This window comes from Belonocnema kinseyi, chromosome 2 (genome assembly GCF_010883055.1).
Source record: "Belonocnema kinseyi isolate 2016_QV_RU_SX_M_011 chromosome 2, B_treatae_v1, whole genome shotgun sequence".
In the NCBI taxonomy this organism is placed as follows: domain Eukaryota; kingdom Metazoa; phylum Arthropoda; class Insecta; order Hymenoptera; family Cynipidae; genus Belonocnema; species Belonocnema kinseyi.
The window spans coordinates 39,264,873-39,275,637 of NC_046658.1; the positions used below are offsets into that span (position 1 = coordinate 39,264,873).

The window sequence follows — 10,765 nt, forward strand, 5'->3', positions numbered from 1 at the left end:
CTTAGCGGATTCGTGTGGTTCTTATGCGAACCTCTTCACATTTTTTTCTGCGGAGTTATTGCCTGCTAAAGTGAGGGGTCTTGATTTTTTGCGGCGATATTAAGAACACCAAAACCCCCAAAAAATAGAGTTTATTAAAGATATAGGGAGCTGCGAGATGGTCAGGCAGATCTCACTAATCAAACAGCTAGCCAGCAAAAACATCTGCGACAAACTGTAAGTAGTGGAACATCGACTGTGTCTGCTGAGGATGTTTTGGCTAGCGTTAGCTATGTGCAGCCAACCACCTCGATAGAAATATGGTGGGAGAGCATCAATTGGGATACCACAATGAAAGAGGAATTGGTGCGTTTCTATTACGAAAGTGCGAAGTTTGAAACGGAAATGGAAACAGAATACAATTTAAGAACGAAATTTGCTGCAAACTATCTTAATATACAGAAAGTCGCACTAAGAGATCTTATCGCTAAGGTGAAGGACATCAGGACTAATCTACACGTGACAGAAGACCGAGCAATAAAGATCAAACAACAAGTTGACTTGGCGTGGAAAAACGACGGCAATGAACATCAGTTAGAGGAAGCCGCGTTATACGGTCAAGCAGGAGCAATTGATATTCTTCCTCAACCTATTGATGATCCAACACCACCACATCATCCAGAGGTGGATAGACTTATACAACCAGAGGCACAAGCAGAGGTTCAGCAACCAAAAGAGCGTCGAAAATGGACATACCATACGAATAGAGATCTTATGCGCCTTTATTTTTTGGCAGAGAAATGTTGGCAAAGTGTGAGGAGAGAACATCATAGACTATTCTTACTTAAATACCTAGAGCTAGCCACAAAAATAAATGAGCAGAATCTGGAAGATCAAAAACGCTCAATATCTGTAAAGAGATTGCTTTCGGCTGTTGAAATAGCTGCTATCAAAATGTTAGTGGAACAGCAGCTTCCACTTAATGAACTCCCCTTGGAAGATGTCGACAACAAAGACTTGGTTGAAGCTGAAGGCATAGGTGCTAGGGATAATAAGCATCATGTACCGGATTCATTAGAACCACATCCAGATATTAATAACGATGATGTGGATAGCGAAATCCCAGAAAAACTACAGCACCTTGAAAAGAATTTTGGTCATGCTTTACTAGAGTTCATATATGTAGAACCAACACTGAGGCATTCTTTGCCCAAAATGAACTTCACAAATGATCTGCGTGCACTAATCGAACACCTCAACATCAAGGTTTTACCTACGCATTTGTACGTAACACAAACTGTGTTTGAGGTGCAAACTCTTGTATACTGTGCAGCTGTGGCAACCTTCAGAACGTTGAGCCGCCGAACTAGGCCTGAAAATGCAGTTTTTGAACCAGCAAGGGGTCGAGATCCACCATGGAAGATCAGGTTGGATATGGATGTCAGCAAAGTAAGGTGCCAATTGGATCGATTAACTCAATATCAAAAATGAAATAGAACCAGAAAGCTGATGAACCATGTTACTAAAATCATCTACCCTCGGCACGTCGAGACATTAACACCAGCAATATGGGATAAGATTATAGACTCCCAACGGCAGATACTTAATGTTCTTACTACCAGACTGCGTCAGTATAAGAAAAGTAGTGCACGAAGGCAACAAAATCGAAACTTTCAGGCGGGTGAAAGTAGGTTCTATCGTGAACTGAGTGTAAAGTAAAATAACCACCAAGACAACGACTTCCCTCAATTATAAGATATGACTGACTACTGGTCGGGCGTTTGGGGAAAAATGAACAAATGCAGTTTGAACACTGCGTAGTTCAAACTGGAGAAAACAAGAGCAAGAAATAGCCTTGAAATGCAACTGACAAACATCATAGCTTTATATGTTTCCGCAGTCTTGAAAGGGCAAGTAACTGGAAAGCTCCAGGTCGTGACATGATGCACAACTTCTGATACAAGAACCTGACGAGTCTACAACTTGCATTCTCAAGGTGTTTTCAGAAGATCATTGAACACCCAGATCTGATGCCAGGCTTTATGCTCCAGGGTACTACGTATATGTTACCTATAAACCAGATGCTCAAAATCCATCTGAATTTGACCGATAGCCTGTCTCCCAAAAATTTATAAATGTCTTGCAGCTTTCATTGCCGAGAAGGTACATTCTCATGGCGACGAGAAGGACATCCTTACAGAAGAACATAAAGGATGTTGTAAAAACTCGCGAGACAGTAAAGATCTAGTCTCTATAGACGCTGTTGCCATGACTCAAGCTCGTAAGCATGAAAGGATCTTACACATGGCATACATTGACTACAAGCAAGTGTTTCCTTCCGTGCCGTATGACTATTTGCTTGAAGTCTTCAAACTTTACAAAATCTGCCCATGCATTATTGACTTTCTAAGTCATGCGATGAGGCTCTGGGGTACAAGAAATAAGTATTTTGATCATGGACAACTGAGGATAACTAGATCAATACGTTTTATGACTGGTATATTTCAAGGAGATTTCTTCAGTGCATTATAGTTCTGTTTAGCGTTGAACCCATTGAGCAAAACACTAAACAGCATGTCTCATGGGTTCAGAATTCAGGACAATGAGGATGGTCGTCAAGTCACCCATCTTCTGTACATGGATGACCTGAAGCTATACGCTAGTTCAGCCCAGAAACTGCAGCAGGTGATCAATGTCACGAAGCAGTTTTCCAATGATATCCACATGGAGTTCGGACTAGACAAATGCAGAACAGTGAATTTCGTCAGAGGAGAATTAGGGACCGCAGGGTTAGAGAACGAGTTCGAAAATGACATCGAGGCAATGTCTGCAGGCGGACCATATAAATATCTGGGTATTCTTGAATCAAAGGGTATTGAGCTCACAATAGTTAAGAAAAGCCTAACGACTACCTTCAGTACGAGACTCAGGTTGATTATGAAGAGTTTTCTCAACTCGGCAAACAAAACCAGGGCAATTAACACATATGCCATTCCTGTCCTCACGTACTCCTTTGGGCTCATAAACATCAACAACTTGCCCTAAACCTAGGACTCTTAAAAGAATGGATGGCTTTCTATAGATACATTACAATGCCCGTTTGATAAATCGAAGATAACATCTTATATTGGGATGTTACTATCCAAACGGTTAATTACATCCAAGACAATCGACCTGACATTGTGATGCGAGAAAAAAAGGGTTGAAGAGTCTACATAATCGACATTGCTTGTCTATTTAACCAAAATTTGCAGTCAACCTATACAACCAAGATCACAAATGTAGCGAGTGTAGGCATGAAGTAAATACCATATGAAGGAATGTGAATCATGCATCTATTCATCCCATTGTGATTTCGGCTACAGGCAATGTGCGCGCAAGATGCACTGAACATCTTGAACGGTTTTATTAAACACCTGTCGTATTGCAAGAAACTTTCTTGGCCATCAGGAAGCGAGTGACTAAAAACTTGTGGTTCACCCGAGTAAAAGTTTAATAATAACCCTTTAACGGCCAATGTTGCAGCTGAGATAATGCTGTTTTCGATTTTCCTAATTTGCGGGTAGTGCGCTTAGAATTATACTAAATCAATGCGTGCAGCACAAAGTGGCCTATTCCGAATCCCGTTAAAGGGATAATGTAATCAAGACAAGTTTAATCGGTACTGATTATGCGGAGATACCAACGAATCCATAAAGCACATTACATTATAATCCGGTAGCCACTAACACTTCTGTATGCACTAATAGGTCCCCGAGATCACTCTTTTTCAAAAGGTAAAAAAAAAGGGCCCTGATTACGAATGTTTTGGGTGGGTTTCCAAAGCTGGATCAATTTTTGTTTAAACAATGGTTTTTAACAATTTCATTATTTATTCACAAACAAATTTATAAAATCGGTTTTAGCATGTCTGAGCAATATTTCAACTTTTTTGAGTCTTGCACTTTTTTCGTACGACGAACCGTTTGCAATATGTGGTGTTACCTCAGAATGCATTGTTCAGAAAAATTTTTAACTTGTACACTGTCTATATCGAGGATTGATCTCTTGAGAGGAAAAAGGAATCTTCCCATCGAATAAAAACTTCTCTCCTTTAAATGTTGTTAAAAAGTAGCTATTTTTAAGATGACATCGTTTAGACCTTCATTCATTAATAAATTTATAAATAATCTAGATCACCTAGCGTCATAATATTTCTTTAAATTGTTGCGAAACCTTTATCTAGCATTGTTAACATAACTTGTTCATTTCTTTTGATAATTTGTTTATAACAATTGAGGCTTTGGATGGAAGAAGGGAACATAGGCCCATATGCCCTTTTTCCGTAAATTACGTTAAACGACATAGGCATGGCTTTTACATATATCATATAAAGGATATTTTAAAATTCGCATGTTTACACAATTTCTAAACATTACAAGGTCAGTGCGTCTCGACCTACTGCAGTCGTAGGCTTGTTGATACTAGGATTATAACGCGTTCAGCAACATTAAATAGCTAATACGCCGCACCTCATTATAACGTGTTCGTGAAACAAACTAATGAAGCTAATGAAGATGAAATCATGTTATCTGAGGAAGGAGCAGAAGACTGAAAAATGATTAAATGACCAATATTATGAAAAAGGCCATGAAGTGTTCGAAAAAATGTTCTAGAAGCTTTAAATGTGAGTAATAATATTAGCAAGATCTTCCTAGCAATTGAAAAACATGAGAACTCATTTTTAATTTTCTTCTTTCAATAAAAAAGCGATATATTAACTTTCTTAAACATATTATTCCATTTATGGAAGAAGGGCATATAACCAAGTTTTAAAAAAAATTTAATATTAAAAAGTTAAAATGATTAAGTAATCATTTTGCGTATGAATTCTTTAAAGGATAAGTTACTATGCCTATTTCAAAGTACTGTTTATATATTGTAAAAGTTTTCACGTACTTATACTAAAACAAATCTTTCTCCTTAATTTTCTCGAAACGCTACTTTGGCTTATGTGCCCTTCTTCTATCTAAGGCCAATTGATATAAATAATGACCCTCCATAACCAGAATCGACTTAAATTTTTTTATTAATCCTGAAAACATGATTCAACTTTTCACTTTCGTGATATTTTCTCGTCCGACGAGCCATTATTTATTCACAGTCTTATAAACAATTTATTTCTTATAAATAGAAAATAGGTGCTCCTTACTGTTTATAACATATCTGTTGTTAACAACAACACTTAATTAAGAAAATCTGTTTTTTCTTAATTTTTTTATTAATCTATGGTGCGAAATAAAACTTATCACTCTCGTGATATTTTCTCGTAAGGCGAGCCATTATTCATTTACGGCCTTATAAACAATATATTTTTTTATATTTCGAAAACCTTCCTAAGATATTTGTAATCAGGGGCCTTTCATGACCTTTTGAAAAAGAGTAATATCGTGGACCTATTGATGTATACAGAAGTGTTATGGCGACTGGATTATTATACGTAAACAAAACTTGCCCTAAACCTAGTACTCTTAACACCATCGATGCATTTCTATAGATACATTCCAATGCCCGTTTTGAAAATGAAGATAACATCTTATATTTGGATCTTACCATCCAGAGGGATCATTATATCCGAGACAATCGACCCGACATCTTCTTGCGAGAGAAAAAAGTTGGAAGAGTCTACATCACCGACGTTGCTTATCCACTTAACCGGATGTGCGGGCAACGTATACAACCAAGATCCATAAGTAAAGCGAGCTAAGACATGAAGTAAAGAAAATATGGAGGAGTATGAAACATGCACCTATTCATCCTTTTGTCATTTCGACTACAGGCAAACTGCACGTAAGTTTCACTGAACATCTTGAACATTTAAGAATCAATAGGGTACTGGAAGCAGCTTAGAATGCGGTTTTATTAAATCGCTGTTGCATTCTAATAAACTTCCTAGATCATTAGTAAGCAAGCGACTAAAAGCCTATAGAGTGCAGATAGTAGCGTTAAGAAAGCATGAAGAGGCGACTGTTGTCAGCTTTAAAGCACGCGGCCGCTGTGTAAGCATAACCGCGGTAAAAGACGAACTCCGAACTAGACCATGTTCCTAATTTTGTATCTAAATCGTCATGGCGAAACATTTGAAAAATCGTATTAAATTAATTGAAAATATTCTCAGCTCATCAGACACTTGACTTAGTCTGTGGCTGATAATGAAAAGCCGGGTTCACCAGAGAACAAGTTTGAAAAAAAACATGCTGTAATAGATAGTAAAAAGTAAGAAAACAGAAGAAATAAGTTGATATATTTAAAAAGTGGAAGTCGACATGTCGAGGCAATTGGTTTAATCATTACCAAGATTCGGGGTAGAAATGTATGTGTGTTCTAGTTTCCACAGCTAAAATCCTCACCGAACTTAGTTTTCAAATCCAAATCGCTAATCATGCGTTGCAAATGGAACTTATACGTAATAGGTTAATGCACTGCAGTCTACTTCCAAAATTAAGAATGCGGAAAATGAAAATTTCGAGAGAGAGCAGGACTGGAAATTGCTTGAGGGAGAGCAGTAGAAGAGGAGATAGATCCGCAGACCGTGCAGTGGAAGGGGACGTTCGCGTCCATCAGCTTCGGAGCGAAAATTCAATCGCTTGTGGGTCGCACGTAATGCGAGCCAGTGCGAGTATGGCGCGTGCACACATCTAGGATTTTTAGGGATTATAGAAATAATATTTCCATTTATATTTTTAAATAAAGGGCAGGTAAATTATCATGAACATATTGTTTATTGTGACAGCAAGGAATATTGATACATTTTAGTTTTCATGAGCAGTCATAAACTATATCTATTATACATAACTATAGTAATATGTAATAACACAAAACATAAGGATATAATACTTCCGAGATTAGCACGTTTGTGTTTACAATAATAAATATCTTTCATTGAAACTTTCAGAAATTGTGTGAAAAATAACAAAGGTGAAGAGCCTATTTTTGGTTTAAATAATAACAAAAAGTATGAGTTAGGATAGGAATTAAAAGTCTCGTCAAAAAGTCACAAAACAAGCGAAACCGGACGGGAAGTCATTTTTTTTATTTAAATAATTTCAAATTCAAATTGAAAAAGTTTGAAATATTATTTCAATACAAAATGAACATTTGTGTTTAATTAAAATTATTTGTATAATCGATTAAAGTTGCAAATTATAGTTTAAAAAAAAAATAAAATGCATTGTACATTGAAATTTTACAATCTTGCATGCAATAATTCTGACTAAATTTCTAATTTATTCTTATTATAAAATAATAAAATGATAATAGTTTACATAATTATTAATATTTAAAAAAGTGTGTTTACCCAAAAAAGGTCAACAAATTTGTTGTGCATCACTTTTTGATGGGACACGTAGTTTTGGTTTTAAGGGCATATGATACTTAGTTTCCCCGGCTTTTTTTCCACAAAAATGAAAATTTCTAAAAACTTAATTCGGAGATGCTATAAAATATCATGACGGACGTCCCCGGACTCTTTTTTGAGGGATAATGATAAAAAAATGTATTGTGCTAAATAAAAATTTTATGCATATACATTATTTTTAGGTTACGTCGTTTTCCATTTCTGCCTTTTCGATAATCTGGAAAGGCCAAAAATTTGTGTAGTTTGGAAGTAACGCTCGAGTGAATTGTAACACACAAAACCTCGAAATATATACGCACGTTGTTAGCAATATCAAAAATTTTTTGATGAAAAAAAAAAACAAAAAAAGTGTGTGGGGACGTCCGTTAGCATGTTCGCTATCATTTCCCAGATTTTGAAGGCAAAATATTTCTTATCCTAGGAAAAAAGCCGGGGAATCCAACACTGAAAAAATCGATACTATTTCCTAAGCGCTATGCAAATTAATCACATTTTTCTATATTAAAACTTTTTAAAATTAAATTACAAAAAAAGTGTGTGGGGGCGTCCGTTAGCATGTTCGCTATCATTTCCCAAATTTTTAAAACAAAATATTTATTATTCTAGAAAAAAAGCCGGGGGAATCTAAAACTGGTAAAATCGACAATTTTCTAACTATCAAATGCCCTTAATCATAAAAATGACGTTAAAAATAAAAACAAAAATTTGTGGAAAGACTGCAAAAGGTACGAAAACAAATTTATAGAAAGAAATTGTTCCCCAAAATAGAGATAAAAATTTGTAATAATGTATTACATACTCATAATTTATGATTTAGAAAGTTTTAGAATTGTCCGAAATTTGACACATCATTCAAATTTTGAACCAAACGACACAAAATACGAAAAAAAAGTCTCAAATAGAAATTAGAACTTTTGTAAAATTCTACAAAATGTTTTTTATCCATTCTCCAATAGGACTCGTTATTTTATTTTTATTTATCGATAGTAATAAGCAAAAAATCAAAAATTCCAGTATTACGCCAAAAGACGCGAGATACGTAAAATATCTAAAAGAAGACTTGTAGGATATTTTTCTTTATCCATAAATAAGAATATGAAAAACAAAATCCTATTCGTAACATAGCAATGCGAGTTAGAGAAAATTGACTGAAAAAAGGATTTTAGTTTTTTAAAATTTATTTGAAGGTGGTAAGGCCATGTGACGATAAGGTCACGTAACCAGATTCCTACCTTACCGACACTTTTTAGTTCCTGACTTAGTTTCACACGAAGCGCCACACAGTGGTCTGAAACGCCCAAAGTTGGTCAAAACCTGAAGACTCAATTTTCGCCGATGAAATTTCCCACTAGGGGGTTTTTAGGTTCGCTTATTACAAATTTGAAGTCTAATTTTTCAAAAACAAAATGGCGGACACTTTCGAAATTATCGGATTTGTATGAAACTTGGTGTATGTAGGTTTTTAGGATCGCTGATTCCAAATTTGAAGTCAGATCTTACAAAAACAATATGGCGGCCACAAAATGGCGGAAATTTTTTTGAAAATTGTGATTAGATTCGCATGAAACTTAGTATACATATGTTTTTGAGGTCGCTGATTTCAAATCTGAATCCAGATTTTTCAGAAACAAAATGGCGGACATGTTTTCAAAATTGTTATCCGATTTGCATTGAACTTGGTAGAAACATGTTATTGGGGTCGCTGATTTCTAATTTAAGTCAGATTTTTCAAAAACAAAATGGTGGCTACAAAATGACGGATATTTTTCAAACATTTTGATCAGATTTGCTTGAAACTTGGTATAAGTGGGTTTTCGGGATCTCTGATATCAAATTTGGAGTCAGATTTTCAAAATAAAATTGTGACTACAAAACCGTGTTGTAGCTTTTTGTTGTTTCTCATTGTAGTTTACAATCAATGTATAATAACAATCATAATAACAATATCAACAATAAAAAACGGGGAATCGGCTTCGTAGTGGTTGAGAAATAGCTCGAGCCTATTCAGAGCGTCCCTGCTGAGAAGATCGATAATATTCTAAATGTTTCGTTACAGTAGTTCCGCGCTCGGTTCATACTTGGCTTATCAGTCTGTCCCGTTCTTTAGCGTCGCGGGCGGGCGGCATGACCACATATAAATAAATCGATTGCATTGAAAATCGCAGAAAGTCGCACCTGAATTTTTGATTTTCCAGATAGTTAGACCTTTACTTGAATTATGAATCTGAGAACGCGGAGTCTCGCGGAAACATAACCTTTTGGGACGATTTTTCGAAAATCGTTCAAACATATTACTAACCTTGAGGCGCCTCCTCTATCTTCGTCTTGAAGATTTTTGCACATTCGACAATTCCTGTGTGCACTTTGAATGTTGTTTTTCTCGTTCCTTGTAACACGTTGTACGGAGCATGATGTAACAAGGGCTACTTTCAGACGCTACTACGCGTCTCGTAGACGCCATATCTATTTGCTATTGAGAAATAAATGCGGACGAACCTCGTTTACTGACTACCACCTTACCGAAAGAAATCGCTGAGTATATTCTAAAGATTCTCTAGGGTCAAAGAAGCTCAGCGAAATTCTCCGCAGACACTCAGGTAGATATATTCAAAGGTCCAGGTAGTTCTTTTAAATGTGTTAAAGGCTTTAAAATGTCCTTTCCGAAATTGAAATACGATCATAAGTAAAAAAGCAGAGAGGCTCACATTGAAATAAGAATTCGATCATAAATGAAAAGCAGACGGGATATATCAATAGAGTAACGGACACTCAAGGGTCCTTTGTTAAGCTTTCGGATTAAAATTTAGAAGTGGATTTTTTTTAAATTCACAGTTAACAGCCTAAAAAAGAATAATTCGAAATCTACGGGTTTTGATGATTTCAGATATCTAACTTTTTTTTAAAATGCTAAAAATTGGAATTAATACGACGTTTTTCGTAAATAGAATGAGATACGCAAAAAAGACAACATTTTTTAATTCAACTAGAAAATGGCATATTAGCATATAAGTTATAATTATAAATAAGTATAATGAGAAAATTCATTAAATTAAAAAAAGTGTTAATAATTTGAAGAGAAATTTAAAAAGGGTGAGTCGGATTAGCGACGGCCAACTACTGTAAATAACTTTGCCCGTCCGGTACGTGACGATTATAAAAGAAATATTATTATTCCATCATATAATATTACAACGCACCACTCTTAAAAGGACCACTAAAAGGACCTTAAAAAGGACCCAAATCTCTCAGACTATTTCTCAGACTAAATTGCTTCAAATCGACTCTGCTTATACCAGGTGTATACATATGAAACCGGTATTGCCATTTAGCGGCCAGTAGGCACTGTCGGAACTTACCATTTGTGCTAATTGGCGTATTGTCATCTGTCAA

The 10,765-nt window shown here is 35.7% G+C and overlaps 1 protein-coding gene across 4 annotated transcripts in view; it reads left to right on the plus strand.

Moving 5' to 3' along the window:
• LOC117167056 (mannose-6-phosphate isomerase) overlaps nt 1–10,765 on the plus strand; it is a 47,558-nt gene that overhangs the window by 34,723 nt on the left and 2,070 nt on the right. Inside the window, exon 6 of one of the 4 annotated variants that reach the window (XR_004466350.1) lies at nt 5,579–5,808. The exons of the other annotated variants lie outside the window; for them this stretch is intronic. The gene's annotated coding sequence lies outside the window, so the exon portion shown is untranslated. The remainder of the gene's footprint in view (nt 1–5,578; nt 5,809–10,765) is intronic. 4 annotated transcript variants of the gene reach the window in all.